The 26048-nt window shown below is 52.9% G+C and overlaps 1 protein-coding gene across 1 annotated transcript in view; it reads left to right on the plus strand.

Moving 5' to 3' along the window:
• The first annotated feature begins 9055 nt into the window (after positions 1-9055).
• Positions 9056-26048, plus strand: part of EPB41L2 (erythrocyte membrane protein band 4.1 like 2) — a 157110-nt gene continuing 140117 nt past the window's right edge. The window contains exons 1-2 of the mRNA XM_054173977.1: positions 9056-9210; positions 13672-13753. The gene's annotated coding sequence lies outside the window, so the exon portion shown is untranslated. The remainder of the gene's footprint in view (positions 9211-13671; positions 13754-26048) is intronic.

Here is a 26048-nt window from a genome sequence, read left to right on the forward strand (position 1 = left end):
CCTAGTCTCAGGTGCTACAAGGAGAGGAACTGGCCCGAAATTGTGCCAGGGCAGGGTTAGGTTGGAGATGAGGAACCATTTCCTTGCTGCAAGAGTGGCCAGGACTGGCACAGGCTGCCCAGGGAGGTGGTGGAGTCCCCAAGCCTGGAGATGTTCAGGAGAGGTGTGGCCATGGCCCTTGGTGCCACGGTGGGGTTGGGCTGCTGGCTGGACTGGACGCTCTTGGAGGGCTTCTCCAACCCAAATAATTTTACCATTTTGGATTTGTTGCTATTCTGTGGTTTGCAATTAACCCTTCTACCTGCAGCTTTTGTTGCTCTAAAAGACACAAAAGCCTCCAGGCTGTGCCTTTTCTTCCAGTGACAGAAGCAGGCCTGGTCTGGTGTGACAGTCACCATCTCCTTCTGCACAGGGGACATGCCCTCACTTGAGGACAATCCTCAAGCCAGTACAGCAGTGACCAAGGAGAAGCTTAGCAGTTGAGAAGGTGCACTCAGAGGAGAGTCCTGTCTGCAAGACTGTAACCCCAGCAATTCCCAGACCCCACAATTACATTTCTCAGCTCATAATCACTGCTGGTGAGCTGCCAGAGTGGGCTTGCTGCATCTGTCCCCTCTTGTCAGCACCGCAGCTGGGCTGGGGGAAGATTCCTGCCTGCACTGCAGCAGTAGAACTTGGCTCTTGTTCTAGGCTGATGTGTCAAAACCTGGGGCCAGAGGAGATCCATGGTGCTGCTCCAGTGCCAGAAACACCAAGCTGGATCACACATCAGAAGTACCCAGATAGAAGGAGCAGTCCTGGGCCAGCAATCCAATGGAGTAGCAATGTAGAAGCATAGAATCACTGGGTTGGAAGGAACCCTCAAAGGTCATCTTGTCCAACTCCCTGCAGGCAGCAGGGACATCCTCCACCAGAGCAGGTTGCTCACAGCCTCCTCAAGTTTGACCTTGGATGTGCCCAGAGGTGGGGCCTCTCTCACACCTCTGGGCAGCCTGTGCCAGTGTCTCCCCAGCCTCCCTGTGCAGAACTTCCTCCTGATGTCCAACCTAACTCTGCCCTGCTCCAGTTTCAAACCACTGCCCCTGGTCCTATCCCCACAGCCCCTTCTGAACAGTCTCTCCCCAGCCTGCCTGCAGATCCCCTTCTAAGGTCTCCCTGGAGCCTTCTCCAGGCTGAGCAGCCCCAGCTCCTGTGATCATCACTCCTGTGATGCCAAAGTGTTCCTTTCACATCACTTCATGCATGTGGTGTAACCCTGAGACACTGCATCCACACCATCCTCCTGGGCAGATGTATCTTCAGGTGCCACCAGACCAGGAGCACTGTCCATGAGGAGTGTCTTGTCAGGCCATGCAGCCTGAGCACAGTCAAGTTTAAGGTACAAGGACCCAAGGTGCACATTTTGGTGCTGTAGCTCATTTCCTGTTCAGTAGGGAAGATGTTTCCAGCCACATTTGCAGTGCCTTGGAGCCTCGCTTGCTGCCTGCCAGCAGACATGGCAGCAGATGGACTCCTGGACAGAAGCAGAGATACATTCCTCTTCCAGAAACTGATTACCACCTAGAGGACAGTCTTTGGAAGGAGAGAGAGAGACTCCTTTGGGAGCAGCTGCTAGACCACTCAGGATTTTACTCTGTAAAGCCCACAATGGTGGTGCTGAAAAACTAAGGCAACAAACCATGAAGGTCTATTATTGCACTAGGGATAGGTTCTGTGCTCTGTAAGAGACTCCTGTGCTTGCTTCAGCCATTCTCTCCACTTGCCTTCATTCCTCTTTTGCATCAAAATCACTGAAAGGAAGAAATCCTCACCCAAAGTAGGCAGCAGGAGCAGTTCTCATTATGGCTTGTTTTCTTTTAGAATGGAATGGAATGGAATGGAATGGGATAGGATAGGATAGGATGGGATAGGATGGGATAGGATGGGATAGGATAGGATAGGATGGGATAGGATGGGATAGGATGGGATAGGATGGAATGGAATGGAATGGGATGGGATGGGATGGAATGGAATGGAATAGGATAGGATAGGATAGGATAGGATAGGATAGGATAGGATGGGATAGGATGGGATAGGATGGAATGGAATGGAATAGGATAGGATAGGATAGGATAGGATAGGATAGGATAGGATAGGATAGGATGGGATAGGATGGGATAGGATGGAATGGAATGGAATAGGATAGGATAGGATAGGATAGGATAGGATAGGATAGGATAGGATGGGATAGGATGGGATAGGATGGAATGGAATGGAATGGAATAGGATAGGATAGGATAGGATAGGATAGGATAGGATAGGATAGGATGGAACGGAATGGGAATAGAATAGAATGGAATGGAATGGAATGGAATAGAATGGAATGGAATAGAATAGAATAGAATGGAATGGAATGGAATGGAATGGAATGGAATGGAATAGATTAGAATAGGATGGAATGGAATGGAATGGAACGGAATGGAATAGAATAGAATAGAACAGAATAGAATAGAATGGGATGGAATGGAATGGAATAGAATAGAATGGAATGGAATGGAATGGAATGGAATGGAATAGAATAGGATAGAATAGAATAGAATGGGATGGAATGGAATGGAATGGAATAGAATAGAATAGAATGGGATGGAATGGAATAGAATAGAATAGAATAGAATAGAATAGAATAGAATAGAATAGAATAGAATAGAATAGAATGGGATGGAATGGGATGGAATGGAATAGAATAGAATAGAATAGAATAGAATAGAATGGGATGGAATGGGATGGAATAGAATAGAATGGAATGGAATAGAATAGAATAGAATAGAATAGAATAGAATAGAATAGAATAGAATAGAATAGAATAGAATGGGATGGGATGGGATGGAATGGAATGGAATGGAATGGAATGGAATAGAATAGAATAGAATAGAATAGACCAGACCAGATTGGAAGAGACCTTCAAGATGATCACGTCCAACCTATCACCCAACACCACCTAATCAACTAAACCATGGCACCAAGAATCACAGAACTGTTTGGGCTGGAGAAGCCCTCTAAGATCACCCAGTCCAGCCAGCAACCCAGCCCCACCATGGCATCAAACCCTGGCCCCAAGTGCCACAGCCACACATCTCTTGAACACCTCCAGGGATGGGGACTCCACCACCTCCCTGGGCAGCCTCTGCCAGTCCCTGACCGCTCTTGCAGCAAAGAAATTGTTCTTAATCTTCAACCTAAGCCTCCCCTGGCACAATTCCAGGCCATTTCCTCTCCTCCTATCACCTGAGACTAGGGAGCAGAGCCCAACCCCCAGCTCACTGCAGCCTCCTCTCATGGAGCTGTAGAGAGCAATGTGGTCTCCCTCAGCCTCCTCTTCTGCAGGTTAAACACCCCCAGCTCCCTCAGCTGCTCCTCCCCAGCCCTTTCTCCAGACCCTTCCCCAGCTCTGGTGTCCTTCTCTGGACTTGCTCCAGCCCTCAAAGTCCTTCTTGGAGTGAGAGGCCCAAAACTGAACCTAGTACACAAGGTGTGGCCTCCCCAGTGCCCTGTACAGGAGGACAATCCCTGCCCTGCTCCTGCTGCCCACACCATTGCTGATCCAGGCCAGGCTGCTGGTGGCCTTCTTGGCCTCCTGGGCACCCCCTGGCTCATGTTCAGCTGCTGTCACCCAGCACCCCCCAAATCTTTTTCTACCAGGCAATTCCCAGCCACTTTGCCTCAAGCCTGGAGTGTTCATGGGGTTGTTGTGACCCAAGGGCAGGACCCAGCATGAACCTCATCCCGTTGGCCTTAGCCCATCCATCCAGTGTGTCCAGATCCCTCTGCAGAGCCTTCCTACCATCCAACTAGATCAACACTGCCACCCAATCTGCAAACATACTGAGGGTAAGTTCCATTGAACAGTCTGTAATGGGAAGTGGCTGGCTCCTCTGTGTTCCTTTGCAGCAGGTTACTGTGGGGAGTGAAGGATGAGCACTGCAAAAGAGGAGGCCATGAAGTGTCCTTCAGGTACCTCTGGTGTGAGCTGAGCAAACAGCCACTTTGCCTGCAGGCTGATCATCTGTGCAGACTGCAGCTCCAGGCTGAGTTCAGCACATGCTGTGCTCACATTCACCTGAGTGGCTGCCTTCTACTTCTGATCACTGTGCTTTGTCTTCCCCTGCAAGCAATTGTGCATACTGAGTGCAACAACAGATGGGACACAGGGTGGGGAGGAACATTCCAAACTGGCTGAATGGCATTTCTCCAGCACTGGAGCAGCAGCAGGACTGCTGCTAAAGATCAGCAGGCTGTGAACATCAGGAGCTGGTGTGCTGCAGAGGCTTCCTCTGGCTAGCCAGGAGATCCCTTACTCTGCTTAGAGAATTGCCTGCATCCTTCTACTCCTTGGGCCAAGCAGGGCTGACAGTAAGAGAGTTAAGGAAAAGCACAAAGCATCAACTGGGACATTGGTCCCAGAATCCTAGCACTGCTTGAGTTGGAAGGGACCTTACTGATCATCTAGTTCCAGACCCCCTGCCATGGGCAGGGACAGCCTGATTTCACCCAATGAAACTGCTGTTTACCCTTCCAAACCTGCCCATCAGAGCAGAAAAGTTTGTCCCAAGGCAGCAGACTTTTCTAAGACACAAACAGCCCAAGAAGAGCATGAGAAGAAAGATGAGATAAATAAACACCCCTGGGAGGCTCCTCTGGCTGGGGTTCTCAGCAGGGCTGGCTGGGGCTGGCTGAGGGAAGCAGCAAGCAGCAGAAAGTCTGATCTAGAGAAGAGGACTGGTGAGGAGCAGCTGGGGGAGCTAAGTCTGGAGGAGGCTGAGTGAAGACCTCATTGCTCTCTACAGCTCCCTGAAAGGAGGCTGCAGTGAGGTGGGAGTCGGCCTCTTCTCCCTAGTCTCAGATGATAGGAGAAGAGGAACTGGCCTGAAGTTGTGCCAGGGGAGGGTTAGGTTGGAGAGGAGGAGAAATTTCTTTGCTGCAAGAGTGGCCAGGGACTGGAAGACCTTGTCCAGGGAGGTGGTGGAGTCCTCTTTCCTGGAGGTGTTCAGGAAATGTGTGGCTGTGGCACTTGGGGCCATGGTTTGATGGCCATGGTGGGGTTGGGTTGGTGTTGGACTGGATGATCTCAGAGAGCTTCTCCAGCCCAAACAGGTCCACAGTTCTGTGGTGCCATTTTAAACCCTCTGATTTTTCTACTCTGGGGGAATTTCCCTGCATCAGTTTTAGCATCATTGGGAATCTAATTGAAGACAAGACCGTGGCAGGTGCAGCTGACAGCACTGTGCAAGCTAAACTTGCTCAGGCCAGTAGGCAGCTACACAAGTGCTAGCAGCAGGGAAAAGCTGGTTGGGGATGGTGCAAGCTTGGGGGGGGCTTGTGAAAGCTGCAGTGACCAAGGCTCTCCTGTTGTGGCTGCGAGATAAGCCTTGGTGTTCAGCAAACAGGCAGATGTGGCACTGTGGAACATGGTCTAGAGCTCAAGGAGGTGTTGGGTAGAAGGTTGGACTTGATGACCTTAGAGGGCTTTTCCAACCTTAATGATTCTCTGACAAATGGCAGTTGCTGGTTCTCTGAAGGGGTCTGAGGCTGGTGGATTATCTCCTGGAGGAGCTGCAGCACATCCTGCTGCGATTCCTTCACTCATAGAGATGTTACAGCATGTGAGGACTGAAGCAGCAAAGAGCACACACAGACTTTTAGAGCTGGCTCTGCACTGAAAAGGTTCTCCAGAGATGAAATCCCCTTGGGACTTGGGGCAGTTGCAGCAGCTACTGCATCAAAGCAAGAACCAGAGTGACTGGTTTCCCTGGAAAGGAAAGGTGATAGTCCACCTCTGAAGGCTTTTGTTAAGCTGTGTTGAATGTGGAGCAAGAGGTACTGAAAATGCTTCCTTAGCTTGATTTAATGATCCACTATAACAAATGAAAGAAGATGAGGACCCCAACAAGCAATGGAGCTAGCAGGAATTGAGACTGCTTGTGCACACAGATTCTAAACCCTTCTTTAATTGGGGGTCCCTGAGTTCTTTCACTGGGTGCAGAATGAGGATCTCTAGTGCTGCTTGCTCTCCATTCCCCTGCCCAGTCCTTGCTGACATTGATTCCCTTGCCAGCACCCCTGGGAGCTGCAGGGCTGCTTCTGCTTCCAAGGCACCCCAGTTTAAGACAAGATTCACAGATTGCAGTGGGTTGGAGAGGACCCTCAAAGGTTGTTCATCCTCACTGCAGGCAGCAGGGACACATCCAAGTAGAGCAGGCTGCCCAGGGCCACATCAAGGCTGATCTTGAATGTCTCCAGGGATGGGGCCTCAACCACCTCTTTGGGCAACCTGTCCCAGTGTCTCATCACCCTCCCTGTGCAGAACTTCCTCCTGATGTCCATCCCTGCTCCAGTTTCAAACCATTGTCCCTCATCCTGTCTCCACAGACCCTTGGAAACAGTCCCTCCCCAGCTTTCCTGTAGGTCCCCTTCAGATATTCAAATGCAGCTCCAAGGTCTCCCTGGAGCCTTCTCTTCTCCAGGCTGAACAGCCCCAACTCTCCCAGCCTGTCCCCATAGAGGAGGTTCTCCAGCCCTCTGATCATCCTGGTGGCCTCCTCTGGACCCTCCCCAGCAGGTCCATGTCTCTGTTGTGTTGGGGGCCCCAGAGTAGGAGCCCAGAGCACTGCAGGTGAGGTCTCAGCAGAGAAGAGCAGAGCAGAGGGGCAGATATCAATCAGTGTCTAACAGAACTCGATTTCTCAGTCTTAAGCACTAAACACCCAGAATACTTTGGGCATGTTCTTGGTTGACTTTATTTTTCATAGTAAGCTACTCCAAAAGAGACTTTAGCATCTTAAGAGTGGCACTGTGCAAGCAGATCCTTCCCTCTCTGCACAGACTCCAGCAGTGAGGCACGTTTCTGATGAGGAGAATGTCTTGCAGGTCTTTTAGAACTCCATAAGGAACACTCAGCAGCTTTAGGCCTGACCCTGCTCTTCTCCCCCTGCATGCTTCCAGTTCTCCTAGAAATGAACCAGGATTACCTGGAAAATTACTCATTTTACTGCACAGCTGTGCTCCAAAATACACAACTCGATACTGTGCAGCGAAACAAGGCAGGGCTCAGTGTGCAGGAGTGGGAGGTGGGAGGTCTGCAGTTCACCTCAGGTCAGAGTGCATGAAAGGGATGAAGCTGCAGAGGCAAAATACAGTGTGCTGCATTTGGCAGAACCAGTATGACTGCACACCATGGAAACATTAGAACCATTGAATGGTTAGGGGTTGGAAAGCACCTCAAGGATCATCCAGTCCCAACTCCCAACTGCATCCAGCCTGGCTGCAAACACCTCCAGGCAGGAGGCTGCCACCACCTCCCTGGGCAACCTGTGCCAGGCTCTCACCACCCTCCTGGGGAAAAACTTCTTCCTCACATCCAATCTCAATCTCCCCACTTCTAGTTTTGTTCCCTTGCCCCCAGTCCTATCCCTCCCTGACACCCTCAGAAGTCCCTCACTTCTTCTTGAGGAGAAAAGATCAAAGCTGATAGAGGCTTTTCCTTTCTGAACTAGAGCACTGCTTTGTTGCTTTGGGTTTTTTTTCACACCTGCACATTCTAAATTTCTCTCCCAGCTCTTTCTTTATATGCACAATTTCCAGCCAGACCATCACCTCTTGGTCCAAGTTTTGACACACCTTTCACAGGCTGGAAAGAGAAATTGCAGAGTGAATTAAAAGGCTAATGCGTGTCAGCAGGTGTTTGTAAAGGACAGCCCAAATCAGGTCACAGAATCCTATCATCCTAGGATGGTTTGGCTTGGAAGGGACCTTCAAGATCATCCAGCTCCAACCCCCTGCCATGGGCAGGGACACCTCCCACCAGTCCAACTTGCTCAAGGCCTCATCCAGCCTGGCCTGGAACACCTCCAGGGAGGAGGCAGCCACAGCCTCCCCGGGCAACCTGTGCCAGCGTCTCACCACCCTCACTGGAAAGAATTTCTTCCTAATCTGCAGCCCCAATCTCCCCTGTCCTAACTTAAAACCACTGCTCCTTGTCCTGTCACTCCATGTCCTTGTCAGAAGTCCCTCTCGAGCCCCTTCAGGTACTGGAAGGCTGCTCGAAGGTCTCCCTGGAGCCTTCTCTTCTCCGGGCTGAACAGCAGGACTTCGTCAGCCTGTGCTGATAGGAGAGGTGCTCCAGCCCTGTGATCATCTTTGCGGCCTCCTCTGGACCCTCTCTAATTTGCCCTTGGTGGAGGAAGATGCCAAGCGTGGTCCCACCGCTGCAGCACAGCAGCTGCTCCTGCCCGCAGCGGCAATGAGCCGCCCCCCCGGCTCCCATCACGCAGCACAGCGAAGCCCTCTCCTGCCTGCTCTCCACAGGCGATCTGCTCTCCAGGCTGCCGCAGCGCCGTCCCTCAGCCTCTCCGCGGCTGGGAAGCTCCAGCCCGGCCCCGTACCCCGCTGAGCTCCCTCCGCTGTGTCGGTGCGCACCCCGCGCAGAGGCCCAAGGGCAGGCAGAGCCAAGGCGGGGGCTGAGCGGGGCTGGCTGAGCGGGGCTGGCTGAGCGGGGCTGGCTGAGCGGGGCTGGCTGAGCGGGGCTGGCTGAGCGGGGCTGGCTGAGCGGGGCTGGCTGAGCGGGGCTGGCTGAGCGGGGCTGGCTGAGCGGGGCTGGCTGAGCGGGGCTGGCTGAGCGGGGCAACCTCCGCCTGCGGCCGGCGCTGCGCTTCCCACCGCAGAAGCTCCGCGTAACGGCAGGTTCGCGCCGCCGGCCAGTCCCCGAGAGGCGAGGCGGCGCCTACAGCACACAGCCTCGCTCGCCCGGGGCCCTGGCTCGCCAGCGGCGCTCCCGAGGCGGTGTCCCTCGGGTGCAGGCGCCCGCAGGGTAGCCGCACTCCCGCAGCCCGCGCCGGGACGGAGCCTGCACAGCGATGACGAGCCAGGAGAGCGGGGCGCGGGCGCAGCTGATGATTGACGGCTCTCCCAGCCAATGGCAGAGCGGGCGGCGCCGGGAGGCTCCGCTGAGGGCGAGGCGGGGGCGGGGCGCGGGGGCGGGCGGGGCGCGGATTGGCCGCGGGGCGGGGCCGGCGGGGGTTTCTCCCGGGCTGGGCTGGCGGCCGCGGCTGGGGAACTTCAATCCCCGGTGTGGGCTCGGGGCTACGGCGGGCGGGCTGCAGGCACCGGCGGGGAGCGCGGGGCTGCGGCAGGTACCAGCGGGGCGCGGGGAAGCTGCCGCGGCCCGACGGGCGGCAGGTACCGGTGGGTGCGTGGGATACGGGTCCCTGGGGAGCGTGGCCTGGAGCGAGCCTCTCGCCGGTAGCAGGGACTTGGGGGGCGCAGAGGCGAAGGGAACGGGGCGGCCGCAGCGCCGTGGGGCTCGGTCGTGTGCCACGGGGGCCGCTTTGCCCCACATCCGCTGGCGTTTTCCCCTGCTCCGCTCCGGCCGCTGCGGGCGGGGTCGGGCCGGGCGCTCGTCCTGCAGCAGGGCTGCCCCCTCCTTCCTTCCCTCCCTCCCGGCCCCGAGCGGCTGCTGGGCGGGCGGGGGGGAGGCTGGGGGCTGTCAGAGCCGGGGCCTGTCAGCGCCGGGGCCGTGGGCGGAGCGGGGACGGCAGGGGGCGGCCGCGGCCCCGAGGAAGCGTGTCCGGAGTGGCGGCCGCGGCGATCCGCTCCGTGCCGCAGCCCCTCTGCGCCGCGGGGGCTCTCCTCTCCTCGGCCGGCTGGAGCTCCCTTCCAGCCTCCGTCCCCCCCAGGTCTGCGCGCTGGTTCCCGCGGGCCAGCTCCGTTCCGCTCCATTTCAAATCTCCCTCGCGGGGCTGTCGCGGCGGGCAGTGCCCGCAGCCTGCGGCCAGCCCCGGCGGCTCCGGCGGCCAGAGCTGGCCGTGCTCCCGCGGCTGCTGCGCATCTCGAGTCGCCCCCGTCCTGGTCCGAGGCAAGAAGGGTGCTGTTTAACCTCAGAAATCCCTGTGCCGCGATTTCTGTCGGTGTCTCCCTCGCAGCCGTCGTGTGGACGTTGGGCGAGGGGAGGAAATCTTTGAAACCCTTTTTCCTCCTCCAGCTCCACCCCTCATGCCGATAGCTTCATCTGTTTGCATCTTGGGCTGTTCTCCCTCGGCGGTTAAGTGAGCAGCTGCAGGGACATGAGCTGACTGGGACCCTGCCCTGAAGCTATTTACCAGTAATAAGGCAGGGGGTGAAACTGGGGGGAGGGGGATTGTACCTCCTTCATTCCCTTTCTCTTCAGAATTAGACTAGAAGTCAGAGTATGAAGCCTGTTGTGTGTTCGTTATCATAGAATGGTTTAGAATGGAGCTTCCAGTTCCAACCCCCTGCCATGGGCAGGGACGCCTCCCACCAGCCCAGGCTGCTCAGGGCCTCATCCAGCCTGGCCTTGAACACCTCCAGGCAGGAGGCAGCCACAGCCTCCCTGGGCAACCTGTGCCAGGGTCTCCCCACCCTCGCTCTCAACAATTTCTTCCTCATCTCCAGTCTCAATCTGCCCTCACCAGCTCAAAGCCATTGCCTCTTATCCTAGCACTACAAGTCCTTGTCTAAAGTCCCTCCTCGGGTTTCTTGTAGGCTTCCTTTTTGAGGAAAAAAGAAATGATTTTGCCTTTCAGGCTGTGATGAGCTGGCCTCTGTATGAACGTTGTGTGCTGATGCCTTTCAGCCAAAATGGAGATGTTGTTCATAAATTGAAGTCCGAAGTTCTTTTCCCGTTACTGCTCTTTTGTAAGTCTTTGATTGTAGTGCTTTGAAGTCCGAGTGCTCTCCAAAGGGCTATTGACACTGGGGTAATGCCTTCGGTGGAGCCTTTGTCCACAGGTGAAGATCCAACTGGGTTGAAGTTAATCCCTTTTGATGTTAATAGCATTGAGCCTGCATGTGCATGGCTAGAATGGGCTCAAAGGAGGTTACTGTGTGAGTGATGGGTGACTGACACAAAGGGAGGGCTCTGAGGGCTTCTTGTCTTAATCGCGATTTCCAGAAGCAGCTTCTGAAGTGTATCGCTGCCAGGGAGCAAGTAATAAGCAGCTAGGGAGCAAACTTGAGTTAAGGCATTGTGATTTCAGGAACAGCTGGACAACACCTCCATCAGGATGTCGGTTTTTCTTCTTGTAAAGCTGTCTCAGACCCATATTTAATTAAACTCCTGTAATTTATGGCTGCTGCGTTGTTCTGTAGTCTCATTTTCCTGATTGCTTGCATGGGTGCTTTTAGAGTGGTTGGTGAAATGCAGCAAGCACCCTTCCCTTGCCTGCTTCTAACCCTGGACCTGGGGAGTTTGAAAGGGCAAAGTGGTTCTGTGATAGAAACTGCCACAAACATAAAGCAGCATCCTCATTCCTTTCATCAGGAAGAAGGTGTTGCCCAGGAGGGTGGTGAGAGCCTGGCACAGGCTGCCCAGGGAGGTGGTGGAAGCCTCCTGCCTGGAGGTGTTTGCAGCCAGGCTGGAGGTGGCTGTGAGCAACCTGCTGCGGTGTGAGGTGTCCCTGGCCATGGCAGGGGGCTGGAGCTGGCTGAGCCTTGAGGTCCCTTCCAGCCCTGGCAATTCTGTGATTCTGTGCAATCCTATTTCATTAGAAAGCCATAAAGCAGCATCATAAACCTGCCTGTTTCCAGACCTGGGGAGCTTGAGATGACAAAGTGTTCCTGGGAGAGGGATGACTTAAAAAGTAAAGGAGCAGCCTTTGCTGTGGTGTTTTTACAGACAGCAGGTAAATTTAGCCCCTGAACCACAGAGCCAAGCAGTTGGAGAACAGAGCCAGTTCCCTGGCACCCAGTGGTGGCACAGGAGAGCCCTGAGAGAGGGATTCAGCCCAAGTGTTCTGCTTCAGCTGCTGCTTTCCTCCCTTCCAACAAGTTTCCATTCCTGCTTGCTGTGGTGTTTGCTGTTAACCTCTACGGTGGGAAGCTGATCTCTTTCTCCTGCTGAGATTGCAGTGTTCTGCTGAGTTTGACTGCCTTTGGGTCTGCTGTGCCCTTCCCCGCTGTGTTTTCAGAGGTTCTGGATCTCAAAGCTTGCCTCAGCAGTTTATACCCACGGCAGATGAGCTTGCAGTGTCACAGTGTCTTGGAGAATGGGCTAGACAAGACTGAGAAAGGGATGTGTTCTCTGTGCACACGTGTTGGAAGTGGAGAAGAGAGAGTTCTTAACAGCCAGGGCCACAGGGAGCAGACTTCCAGGCTTCATTCTTTTGGAAGTACACATTTTATTGCATTTCTGATTTGAGACAGCTCCAGCAATGGCAACTGAGAGTCAAATTCTGATTGTATTACCACTTGTTGATGTGACTCAAGGAGTAGGAGCGAAGACAGACAGATCCTTGGAGCCAGACTGACTTGTTGATGTCTGTTGATGAGGTTTCAGAGGCAGCACTGGACAGAACAGCACTCATTTAGAGAGGGCAGCTTGACCTATAATTGTGTGAGTGTATTCAGTATGATATGAATCATACTGGGGTGATCCCAAGTACAAACCCAGGCTGGGAGAGGACTGTGATCAGAGGGCTGATGACAGGCTGAGAGTTGGGGCTGTGCAGCCTGGAGAAGAGAAGGCTCCAGGGAGACCTTAGAGCAGGCTTCCAGTACCTAAAGGGAGGGACTTTGGACAAGGGCTGGGAGTAACAGGATGAGGGACAGTGGCTTTGAGCTGGGAGAGGGGAGACTGAGACTGGAGAGGAGGAAGGAGTTCTTGGCAGTGAGGCTGGGGAGTCACTGGAACAGGTTGCCCAGGGAGGCTGTGGCTGTCCCCTGCCTGGAGGTGTTCAAGGCCAGGCTGAATGAGGCCTTGAGCAGCCTGGGCTGGTGGGAGGTGTCCCTGCCCATGGCAGGGGGTTGGAACTGGATGATCTTGAAGGTCCCTTCCAGATTCTATGATGCTGTGATTTAGTGAGTGCAGATATAGGCAAAATCTGTAATTTTGGGTGTGGCCAATTCCTGAGTCACACATTAAAGGATGAAGGCTGTGGGTCACTGGTGGGGAGTGGGAGAGCCTTCTGGGAAGTCCAGGCATTTAAATGAGGTGCTGGGATTTAGTGTCACAGTACCACAGTATCCCTAAGGTTGGAAGAGACCTCAAAGATAATCGAGTCCAACCTGTCATCACAGACCTCATGACTAAACCATGGCACCAAGTGCCACATCCAATCCCCTCTTGAACACCTCCAGGGATGGGGACTCCACCACCTCCCTGGGCAGCACATTCCAATGGCTAACAACTCTCTCTGGGAAGAACTTCCTCCTCACCTCCAGCCTAAACTTCCCCTGGACAGAATCACCAAGGTTGGAAGGGACCTCAAAGATCATCCAAGTCCTAATGTCCCATTAGGATTGTTCATGCCTCTTTCTCCTGCAGCTTTTCTTTTCCTTCTGAAAGCATGCTATAACGTAAAGTGCAGATGATTTCCAGTACTTGGATGCACATCACTTAGATGGAGTTTGGGAAGGCTGCTTTTTCACCTTGTTTTTTCCACCCCCCTAGCCAGTTATCCCACTGACTTCTGAAATACCTCATTTATGAATTAGAATAGAACAGAATAAAGCAGGTTGGAAGAGGTTATGGATCTCTTTGGGAGGGTGTTGATGTTTTTCAAGCACTATTTCTTATGTCAGCACAGTTCAGTCTCACTGACTTAGCTTTCTGATTCACTCACTGGGTAGCATCTTTTGGGTGTAATTTGTCTCCACATTTATTGATTGATTTATTTCTTACAGGTACAGAAGATTCTCTGCCCTTCTCCAGTTGTCAGAGTTGATTGCATCCTACTGAGCTTCCAGGCTTCTGTTGGAGTCAAAGGTAACTTAGGATATATGTTTTGGGGCTTTTTCAATGGTTTCACCTTCCCTATAGGAATTCACTGAGTGAGCCAGGTGCTGTGCTCTGTTTCAGCCTCTCCAGTGTTTTTGCAGTGGGTGTGCTAAATGCATGCAGTTTGGGTTGTCAGGTCTGTAATGCGACACAGGGCAGAGTGTAGTAATGATGCAGTGAGTAGTTTCACCTTGGGCAAGGCTGGGATTCTCGATTTCAAGGTCTGCAATATAAACTCTTCTGTGAAGGTGATGTTCTCTGTCACTTACTTCCTCCCTAGGCTTTGCCTGGCCTCTTGAGCACTGTGTTAAGATTTTCACACTAAGTGAATCACACACACAATCACAGAATGTTAGGGGCTGGAAGGGACCTCAAGAGATCATCCAGTCCAACCCCACTGCCAGAGCAGGATCACCTAGAGCAGATTACACAAGAACTCATCCATGCAGGTCTTGAATATCACAGTATCACACAGTATCACAGTAACTAAGGTTGGAAGAGACCCCAAGGATCATCAAGTCCAACCTGTTCCAACAGACCTCACAACTAGATCATAGCACCAAGCGCTCAGTGAAGAACTTTTTCCTCACCTCGAGTCTAAACCTCCCCTGACACAACTTGAGACTGTGTCCCCTTGTTCTGGTGCTGGTTGCCTGGGAGAAGAGACCAGCCCCCTCCTGTCTACAACCACCCTTCAGGTAGTTGTAGAGGGCAATGAGGTCACCCCTGAGCCTTCTCTTCTCCAGGCTAAACAATCCCAGCTCCCTCAGCCTCTCCTCATAGGGCTTGTGCTCAAGGCCTCTCCCCAGCCTTGTTGCCCTTCTCTGGACACGTTCAAGTGTCTCGATGTCCTTCCTAAACTGAGGAGCCCAGAACTGGACACAGTACTCAAGGTGTGGCCTAACCAATGCAGAGTACAGGGCACAATGACCTCCCTGCTCCTGCTGGCCACACTATTCCTAATACAGGCCAGGATGCCATTGGCCTTCTTGGCCACCTGGGCACACTGCTGGCTCATGTTTAGGCAGGTGTCAATCAGCACCCCCAGGTCCCTCTCTGTTTGGCAGCTCTCAGCCACTCTGACCCCAGCCTGTAGCTCTGCATGGGGTTGCCGTGGCCAAAGTGCAGCCCCTGGCACTTGGACTTATTAAATGCCATCCCATTGGACTCTGCCCATCTGTCCAGTCGGTCAAGGTCCCTCTGCAGAGCCTTTCCACCCTCTAACTGACTAACATCTGTTCCCAACTTGGTGTCATCTGCAAACTTGCTGGTGACTGACTCAACCCCCTCATCCAGATCATCAATGAAGATGTTAAAGAGGATGGGGCCCAGCACTGATCCCTGATCAGTCCCTCTCCAGAGAGGGACTCCACAAACCCCCTGGGCAGCCTGTTCCGGTGTTATGACATACCATCCCCTGCACACACAGTGTATCACAGGTTCACAGGATGTTAGGGGTTGGAAGGCACCTGCAGATATCTTCAAGTCCAACTCTCCTACCAAAGCAGGACCATAGAATCTAGATTGCAGGTCACACAGGAACTCATCCAGGCAGGACTTGAAAGCCTCCAGAGAAGGCGATTCCACAACCTCTCTGGGCAGTCTGTTCCAGTGCTCCGTGACTATCACAGTAAAGAAGTTCTTCCTCACGTTGAGGTGGAACTTCCTGTGCTGTAGTTTATATCCACTTCAAGAGAATATTGATTAATTACTGTTGTGCAATCCAAAACCAGCCATTGTGTTTGGCTGCTGAGATGAGAGGAGTGTGTTGTGTGTGTGGTGTGAGAGCATAGGCTGGCATGGAGTGAGAGTGGGCCAGCTCAGCAGGAATTCAGCCTTGTTTATTTGAGCAGGCTTGGGGAAAGTTTGTTTCTGTTGCAGTGGTGTCTGATGTTCTGTGCACTGTGCAAACACTTTGTGCCAGCAGCTCTGCCACTGCTGCTACCTGCCCAGCAACTGCTACAGGCATTGCTGGCAGTCAGCATCTGCCCTAAATTGGTGAGGGACTTTTTAGGGTGCTGGGTAATGATAGGGCTAGGGGGAATGGATCCAAGCTAAACGAGGGGAGAGAGAGATTAGATGTCAGTCTGGAGAGGAGAAGGCTCCCACTGAGACCTTACTGTGGCCTTCCAGGATCTGAAGGGAGCTACAAGAAAGCTGGGGAGGGACTGTTGAGGGTGTGAGGGAGTGACAGGACTGGGGGGATGGAACAAACCCAGAAATGGGTAGGTTGAGATTGGCTGTGAGGAAGAAGTTGTTCCCCAGGAGGGTGGTGAGAGCCTGGCACAGGTTGCCCAGGGAGGTGGTGGAAGCCTCCTGCCTGGAGGTGTTTGCAGCCAGGCTGGAGGTGGCTGTGAGCAACCTGCTGCAGTGTGAGGTGTCCCTGGCCATGGCAGGGGGTTGGGACTGGCTGAGCCTTGAGGTCCCTTCCAGCCCTGACAGCTCTGTGATTCCATGATTCTAAATAACAAAAGATTACAACTTCCTGTCCACCCCTGGATGCTGTTCTATGATCCTCTCTCTAAAGAGACTTCTTTGCCAGTGTCAGTCCATGGTGTGTTTTACTTGATGGTACATCAACCACGTTGCTCACTTTAGTCTGTGTCCTGCTTTCTCCTTCCTGGGCCGTCCCTGAACGGTGTGATGTGGTTTAACTCACCTTGCTGTTACTAACTGCTGCAGGCTGTGTGCTCTGGGAGGTCATTGCTGGAAGGCTTCAGCATTGCACTGTAAACCAGGGTTAGGTAAGGACAGCCTCGAGGGAGCTAAGTATTGCCTTGGTGCTCTAGGTTTGAATCTTCCCTTCGGACATTGTCTGTGTGGTTTTCTGTTTGCAAAGCAGCACTTCTGGAGCGCTCCTCTGTAGGAAAAAGATCTTCAGTCACCAGGAAACAAAGCCAGGCTAAAAAAAGAAGCAGGGACCCTCTGAAAGATGAGCTCCATCTGAAGTTGCACTGATGACAAAGCAGAGCTTAACCAAATATTTATTGTTGAAATGAGTCTGTAATTAGCAGTGTTGTACAGCTAAATGTAACTGCAGCTCTGACTGTAAATTGCTGCTATCCCATGACTGTGGCTTGGGAAGTACAGGCTCCAACTGTGGGGCTCTTTTTAGTGGCCTAGAGAGGAATTTGACTACAAAGTTTTAAGAGCATAGTTTTTGTGTTTTTTAATAACCTTCTGCAGTGTGGGCTTAAAATGCACCAGGCCCTCTCTTACCACAGTGGAAAACTGCAGCAGCTTTTAATTTGCAGGGCTCCATTATCCTGTGCAGTGTGGGGTTGAAAATACATGTTCTTACTGCAAGCTTTTCAGATCCTGCCAGGCAGGCTGTTGCATCCTGCATCCTCCTTCTGACAATCAACCCAAGAGGAGGATCTGCTGATAAAAATAGGCCCTGGGCTTTCACATGGAAAAGCAGTTTCAGGGCTGCCAGTTGCTCACAAAAGCAAAGAGGCATAAATAAAATACTTCAGAGTGGGCTGAGTATGTCCTGCAGGCTCCTTTGAGTTTGAACATTGCAGTGTTGGAGGTGAAAGTTCTTGTTCAACTTCCAAATGCAGGGGTTTGGACTTTGGAGGCACTGCTTGTAAACTGAATATAGATATATATATATATATTCAGATTATATCTATCTGTACACACACATGTGTATTAGCTAACATACACACACACACACACACAAACTCTGTGTGTGTATATATATAACTATTTATTAGTAATTAATTGATGAAATAGCCCTCTGCTGTCTCCCCAGCTGACAGAACCTGTTTTCCCCTCTGTTTAGCTCACTCCTTTGGAAGTTGGACTTAAATAATAGAATAGAATGAACCAGGTTGGAAAAGATCTTCAAGATCATCCAGTCCAACCTCTCCCCCAGCACCATCTGATCAACTAAACCATGGCACCAAGGGCCTCATCCAGGCTCCTCTTAAACACCTCCAGGGATGGGGACTCCACCACCTCCCTGGGCAGCACATCCCAGTGGCCAATCTCTCTTGCTGGGAAGAACTTTCTCCTCACCTCCAGCCTAAACCTCCCCTGGCACAGCTTGAGACTGTGTCCTCTTGTTCTGCTGCTGGGTGCCTGGGAGAAGAGACCAACCCCCAGCTGGCTCCAACCTCCCTGCAGGTTGTTGCAGAGAGCAAGAAGGTCTCCCCTGAGCCTCCTCTCCTCCAGGCTAAGCAACCCCAGCTCCCTCAGCCTCTCCTCACAGGGCTGTGCTCCAGACCCCTCCCCAGCCTCCTTGCCCTTCTCTGGACACCTTCAAGTCTCTCAATGTCCTTCTTGACCTGAGGGGCTCAGAACTGGACACAGGACTCAAGGTGTGGCCTAAGCAGTGCAGTGTACAGGGGCAGAATGACCTCCCTGCTCCTGCTGGCCACACTCTTCCTGCTGCAGGCCAGGATGCCCTTGGCCTTCTTGGCCCCCTGGGCACACTGCTGGCTCTTGTTCAGCTGGTGCCAGCCATTACCCCCAGGTCCCTCTCTGCCTGGCTGTTCTCAGCCACTCTGCCCCCAGCCTGTAGCACTGCCTGGGGTTGCTGTGGCCAAAGTGCAGCCCCTGGCACTTTCACTTGTTCAGTGCTATCCTCTTGGCCTCTGTCCATCTGTCCAGCCTGGCAAGGTCCCTCTGCAGAGCTCTCCTACCCTCTAACAGGGTAGGAGACATGTTCCAGCAACTCAATGTCTGTGCTAAGCTGAGGAGCCCAGAACTGACCACAGGACTCCAGGTGTGGCCTAAGCAGTGCTGAGCACAGGGCACAATGACCTCCCTGCTGCTGCTGGCCACACTGTTCCAGCATCAATCATTTTAAAAGACCTGGTGAAGCAGCAAGCCTGTATGGCACTGATCTCCCAGAGGCCTGGATCCTTTTCCTTGCAGGGCTTCTTTGGCACTTTTCCTGGTGGGATATTGCATTATTGCAGCAGGACTCTGAAGCAAATCCGACATCCAGAGGCAAAGAGGAGGAGGAGGAGGGAAACCCCCAGCCAGAGCTCATAGAGTGTCATAACATGAACTTCATCCTGATGTCCATGTTTGATCTTAAAGCTGCTTGGGCTCCTCTGTAGCCACCACTTCTGTCCTGCAGTGCTCTTTGACAAGCAGTGATTGCACAGTGGTCCCAGCAGCTGCTCTGGTCAGGGCTGGGGTTGCTGCTCCTCTTTCTTTGCAAACACTTGGGAGTGATTTTAGTATTAAACCTCTTTTAGATCTCTAATTGTCTCCTGTTAATTAACTTAAGCTGCTGGATATTTGGGCTCACTTTTCACTGTGTGCTTCCTCTCCTCTTTGTGTGCTTGAGGCACACATGGAAAGCAATTAATGTTTAATGACATCTGGGCACCTACAGATTTATTTCTCCTCCTCTCAGCTATTCAGCAGGGGGAATGGAAACAAACTTGAAATGGGTAGGTGCAGATTGGATGTGAGGAAGAAGTTGTTCCCCAGGAGGGTGGTGGAAGAGGTTGCCCAGGGAGGTGGTGGCAGCCTCCTGCCTGGAGGTGTTTGCAGCCAGGCTGGAGGTGGCTGTGAGCAACCTGCTGTGGTGTGAGGTGTCCCTGGCCATGGCAGGGGGGTTGGGGCTGGCTGAGCCTTGAGCTCCCTTCCAGCCCTGACAGTTCTGTGATTCTCTGTTTGCTTATGACAGGAGACCACTGCAGCTTTGCCAAACCCACTGAAGTATTTGCTTTCAGAAGGGTAAGACCTGCTTCTGAAGACTCATATCTGGGGGTTCAGCCTGCCCCTCCTCATCCATGGGGTTCAGCCTGCATCTCCTGATTCAGTTCAGCAGACAAGCTGAAATGTGGCACATTAAAACCTTACTGAGGGGTTTGGAACATAAGCCCTACGAGGAGAGGCTGAGGGAGCTGGGGTTGCTTAGCCTGGAGAAGAGGAGACTCAGGGGTGACCTTATTACTCTCTACAACTACCTGAAGGGAGGTTGTAGACAGACGGATGTTGGTCTCTTCTCCCAGGCAAGCAGTACCAGAACAAGAGGACACAGTCTCAGGCTGCGCCAGGGGAGGTTCAGGCTGGATGTTAGGAAGAAGTTCTATACAGAAAGAGTGATTGCACATTGGAATGTGCTGCCTGGGGAGGTGGTGGAGTCACCATCACTGGAGGTGTTCAGGAGGAGACTTGACAGGGTGCTTGGTGCCGTGGGTTAGTTGTTTAGGTGGTGTTGGATTGGTTGATGGGTTGGACTCGATGATCTTGAAGGTCTCTTCCAACCTGGTTTATTCTATGTATTCTATGTATTCTATGTATTCTCTACACTTTCTTTTCATTATCAGAATCAGATTTAGTCCCAGGGTGATTGCAGAGCAGGGAGTGACAGCATGGGGAGAGTGCAGGGTCATATATTCAAATGATCTTGTTTTAAGGAATGCTGTAGAACTAATGTGAGTGGTTATTCTGTCTTTGGAAGAGCTGTGGGGCTGAAGACAGAAGCTTCCCCTGCTCCCCCCCTCAACCCCCCAGCACACTTCTTTCAGCAGATTCAGCAGAGGATCCATCACTGCCTATCACTTTTGTCCTCCCAGCACTGCAGACTCAGTGCTGACAAAACACTTGCAGTCCTAACTCAGGCACAGGTGCTCCACACGAGACCCTTCTTGCTGGGGAGAGGTTTTGTGCCATTTTAGCTCCCCTAGGGAAGGGTGCTGCTGGCAGCAGCATCCTTTCTTGTCTCCAGGATACATGATGGATTTCTGGTCCCTGTGTTTCAGGCAGCAGCATAAAGCTTTGCAGAAATCAGAGAGCATTGGGCTGGAGTGTGCTTTGCTGTGCTGTCAAAAGGGGTTGGACTCTCTATCTTGAGGAGCTGTGAGAATTGGAGGACTGGGCTAAGAGGGAGAAGTGTTTTATAGGTCAACAAGGACAAGTGCAGAGTCCTGCATCTGGGGAGGAAGAACTCCTTGCACCAGTATGGACCTGGGGTTGTCCTACTGAAAGCAGCTCCATGGAGAAGGACCTCACAGCCCTAATCAGCAAGTTCTGCATGGGACAGCAGTGTGCCCACGTAGCCAAGAGTGTAAATGGTCCCCTGGTGAGACCACATCTGGACTGTTGTGTCCAGTTCTGTGCTCCCCAGTGCAAGAGGAGCAGGGGTCTGCTGGAGAGAGTCCAATGGAAGCTATGAGGATGCTGAAGGGACTGGCACAGCTGTGTGAGGAGGAGAGGCTGAGAGCCCTGGGGGTGTTGAGCCTGGAGAAGAGAAGGCTGAGAGGGATCTGATCAATGGTTACAAATATCTGAGGGGTGGGGGGCAGGAAGGGGCCAGGCTCTGGGCAGTGGTGTCCTGGGATAGGACAAGAGGCAATGGACACAAACTGGAACCCAGGAGGTTCCACCTCAACCTGAGGAGAAACTTCTTTGGTGTGAGGCTGCTGAGCCCTGGAGCAGGCTGCCCAGAGAGGCTGTGGAGTCTCCTGCTCTGGAGCCTTCAGAGATCCATCTTGGATGTGTTCCTGTGTGACCTCCTGCTGCAGGTGATCATAAAATCAACAAGGTTGGTAAAGACCTCAGAGATCATCAAGTCCAACCTGTGACCTAATACCTAACACCTCCTGACAACTCAACCATGGCTCCAAGTGCCACATCCAATCCCCTCTTGAACACCTCCAGGGATGGGGACTCCACCACCTCCCTGGGCAGCACATTCCAATGGCTGGAAAGCCATTTCTCTTGCTGGGAAGAACTTTCTCCTCACCTCCAGCCTAAACTTCCCCTGGCACAGCTTGAGACTGTGTCCTCTTGTTCTGCTGCTGGCTGCCTGGGAGAAGAGCCCAACCCCCACCTGGCTACAACCTCCCTGCAGGGAGTTGCAGAGAGCAAGAAGGTCTCCCCTGAGCCTCCTCTTCTGCAGGCTAAGCAACCCCAGCTCCCTCAGCCTCTCCTCACAGGGCTGTGCTCCAGACCCCTCCCCAGCTTTGTTGCCCTTCTCTGGACACCTTCAAGTCTCTCAATGTCCTTCTTGACCTGAGGGGCCCAGAACTGGACACAGGACTCAAGGTGTGGCCTAAGCAGTGCTGAGCAAAGGGCACAAGGACTTCCCTGCTCCTGCTGGCCACACTCTTCCTGATGCAGGCCAGGATGCCCTTGGCCTTCTTGGCCCCCTGGGCACACTGCTGGCTCATGTTCAGGCAGCTGTCAACCAGCACCCCCAGGTCCCTCTCTACCCAAACCATTCTGTGGGTCTATTACTTCAGAAGCTCTTGATGCTTGCTGCACTATTTCCATCTCAACTGATTCCTTACTAAAAGTTATTAAAACACAGCCAGGGCTGGGGGCTCCACCACCTCCCTGGGCAACACCTCCCAGTCACTGACCCCTCTGGGAAAGTGTTTTTTTCCCCCCTAATACCCTAACTACTTAAATGGAGTCTTAAAGCATTCAATCAGAAAAGTCACAGCAAACCTGACTTGTGTTTAAAATGAGTAAAAGAAGAACACAGAGTCACAGAATGGTTTGTGTTGGAAGGGACCTTCAAGATCAGCCAGTCCCAACCCCCTGCCCTGGCCAGGGGCACCTCACACTGCAGCAGGTTGCTCACAGCCACCTCCAGCCTGGCTGCAAACACCTCCAGGCAGGAGGCTGCCACCACCTCCCTGGGCAGCCTGTGCCAGGCTCTCACCACCCTTGCTCTCAATTTCTTCCTCACCTCAATCTGCTCTCAGTCTCAATCTGCTCTCCTCAAGCTTCAGTCCATGGATCTTTAAGGATCCTTTGCAAGCAAGGAAGGATGAATTTCAATAACCTTATTGACATCTAAACCAAAACAGATTCACTTTTTTTTGGCCTTCTTTACAGAACAAAGCCAAACCAACCAACAGACACCCCCCAGACAAACCAATCTTCCCACCTCATTCCACAGCTTCTGATGTATCAAGCCAAAAAAAATCAGGGCCCCTAACAGTGACCCTAACAGCTCATCCAATACACACTGTTTTCATCTGGTCCCCTTCCAAAGCTCTGGGCCCCTCAGTTTAAGGACATTGAGATTCTTGAACATGTCCAGAGAAGGGCAATAAGGCTGGGGAGTGCTACCCCATGAAGTGCTACAGACTGGGGTTGGAGTGGCTGAGAGCTGCCAGGCAGAGAGGGACCTGGGGGTAGTGGTTGGCAGCAGCTGAACAGGAGCCAGCAGTGTGCCCAGGTGTGGCCAGCAGGAGCAGGGAAGTCCTTGTGCCCTGTGCTCAGCACTGCTTAGGCCACACCTTGAGTCCTGTGTTCAGTTCTGGGCTCCTCAGTTTAGGAAAGATGTTGAGTTGCTGGAAGGTGCCCAGAGAAGGGCAAGGAGGCTGGGGAGGGGTCTGGAGCACAGCCCTGGGAGGAGAGGCTGAGGGAGCTGGGGTTGCTTAGCCTGCAGAAGAGGAGGCTCAGGGGAGACCTTCTTGCTCTCTGCAACTCCCTGCAGGGAGGTTGTAGCCAGGTGGGGGTTGGGCTCTTCTCCCAGGCAGCCAGCAGCAGAACAAGAGGACACAGTCTCAAGCTGTGCCAGGGGAGGTTTAGGCTGGAGGGGAGGAGAAAGTTCTTCCCATCAAGAGAGATTGGCCACTGGGATGTGCTGCCCAGGGAGGTGGTGGAGTCCCTGCCTCTGGAGGTGTTCAAGAGGGGATTGGATGTGGCACTTGGAGCCATGGTTTAGTCATGAGGTCTGTGGTGACAGCTTGGACTGGATGATCTTTAAGGTCTCTTCCAACCTTGGTGATACTGTGGTGCTGTTGAAGGGACCTCTGAAGCTCATCCAGTCCAAGCCCCCTGCAGGGACATCCCCAACTAGATCAGGTTGCCCAGAGCCTTGTTGAGCCTCACCATGAATATCTCCAGGGATGAGACACCAGCCTCCTCCCTGGGCAGCCTGCTCCAGCAGCTCTTGTGCAGCACAGAGTGCCCCTGGGTGGTGTTTGTGGTGCCCATGGTGTCTGCAGCATGTCAGATCTTGCTGGTTTGCCACCATCCTCATGTATTAAATCATAACATGGAATAAAGATGCTCCCTCTGGTTTTCTTTGGGGGGGAGCAAACCTGTTTGTGTGGGGTTTATTTTCTCATGGTTGTAGAGGGCTTTCATCTCTGTGAGAAGTGCAACTTCTGCTGACCAGCTTCAGCCTCCACCTGTGTGTTGGAGGCAGTCACCTCCAAGCCTGTCTGTGCTGTGTGTGGCTGTGGGCCAGTGCTGTGCTGTGCTGGCACTGATCTGCTTCAGGTCTGGGAAGTGCCTCCTGGTTTGAGGAGTCAGGACACCAAGCAACAGTGTTTCATGGCAAATTGCACAACCACAGAAGGCATCAGGTTGGAAGGGACCCTTGAAGGTCATCTTGTCCACCCCCCTGCAGTCAGCAGGGACACCTCCAGCCAGAGCAGGCTGCTCAGGACCCCAGCAAGTTTGACCTTGAGCTGTCTCCAGGGATGGAGCCTTCACCACCTGTCTAGGCAGCCTGTTCCAGTGTCTCACCACCCTCATTGTGGAGAACTTCCTCCCAAAGACCAACCCAAATTTGCCCTGCTCCAGTTTCAAACCCTTGCCCCTTGTCTTGTCACTACAAGGTCTTCTCAGAAGCCCTCCCCAGCTCTCCTGCAGCCCCTTCAGGTACTGGAAGGCTGCTCTAAGGTCTGCTGGAGCCTTCTCCAGGCTCAACAGCCCCAACTCTCTCAGCCTGTCCACATGGGGAAGGTTCTCCAGCCCTCTGATCATCTTTGTGGCCTCCTCTGGACTCTCTCCAGCAGGTCCATGTGTTGAGTGTCCCAAAGCTGGACACAGCACACCAGGTGAGGTCTCAGCAGAGCAGAGGGGCAGAATCCCCTCCTTCCATGTGCTGGCCACCCTGCTTGGGATGCAGCCCAGATGACTCAGCTGAGGCTCATTTTGTAACACAGATGCAAACGTTTTGGGTCTGTGCAGTTAAGCCTCTTTCCCCAGATGCCTTCAGCTCCACTGTTATTATCTGATGGCACCAGAATGTAATTGGTACTTGGATAATTGAGTGGAAATTCTCTTACTGAAGTTCCTTGGTGTTGCAGAGACTTCAGAGCAACTTTCTGAGGTGGCAGAGCCGTGCTGGGTTGGTTTCTGCACCGAGCCAAAGTTGGAAGGTTTTGCAGTCTATGCTTTTGGAAAAGGAAAGAGAAACAGCATCATGAAATAGCAGCTCTGACATCTGTCAAAACAAAGCTTCATGGCTGTTAAATATGCTTACTGGGAGAGCAAGATTCTGCTCTGCTGGGAGCTCCACCTCTAGAGCTCTAGCTGCTTGCTGCTGTTAAGGTATGGGCAGTTAGTTTTCTGATGGAAGACACAGCAGGGTTTGCCACCACACCTTTGCAAGCATCACTTTTCAGTCATTTCTGCTCTTCAGCAGCAGAGAGGAAAAATCCAGAGATCTGTGAGGGTAGTTTTACAGAGTACTCTTAGTGTGAAAGGATCTGCAGGCTCTGGTGGCATGGTGCTGCTGTGTAGGAGTGGATGGGAGCTGCAGATCCTTGAGACATTTCTGAACCATGATTCACGACTTCTCTGTTTGATTTGGTGAGCCTAGAGTGTGGCTTCTGATCATGTGCAGCTTGGAGAATCACAGAGTTGTTTTGGTTGGAAAAGACCTTCCCCATCACCCAGGCCTACCCTTCTCTAACTCTGCCAAGGTGCCAACCCATGGCCCTCAGCACCACAGCTCTGCCTCTTCGGAACGCCTCCAGGGATGGGGGTTCAACCTCCTCCCTGGGGATCCTGTTCCAGGCTTTGAGAGCCCTTTCAGGGAAGAAATTTTTCCCAATCTCCAACCTGAATCCCCCCTGGCACAATTTCAGGCCATTTCCTCTCCTCCTATCTCCTGAGTCTAGGGAGCAGAGCCCAACCCCCAGCTCACTGCAACCTCCTTTCAGGGAGCTGCAGAGAGCAATGAGGTCTCCCTCAGCCTCCTCTCCTCCAGGTCCCTCAGCTGCTCCTCCCCAGCTCTGTTCTCCAGCCCCTTCCCCATCTTGGCTGTCCTTCTCTGGACCTGCTTCAGCCATTCAATGTCCTTCTTGCAGTGAGGGACCCAAAACTGAACCCAGTACACAGGATGTGGCCTCACCAGTGCTCAGTACAGGGGCACCATCGCTTCCTCACTGGTCACACTATTGATCTTGATCTAGGCCAGGCTACTGCTGGGCTTCCTGGCCACCTGAGCACTGCTGGCTCAACTTCAGCTGCTGTCACCCAGCACCCCCAGGTCCTTTTCTGCTGAGCAGTTTCCAGCCACTCTGCCCCAAGCCTGTAGTGTTCGTGGGGTTGCTGTGAC

Source organism: Dryobates pubescens, chromosome 28, assembly GCF_014839835.1.
Source record: "Dryobates pubescens isolate bDryPub1 chromosome 28, bDryPub1.pri, whole genome shotgun sequence".
In the NCBI taxonomy this organism is placed as follows: domain Eukaryota; kingdom Metazoa; phylum Chordata; class Aves; order Piciformes; family Picidae; genus Dryobates; species Dryobates pubescens.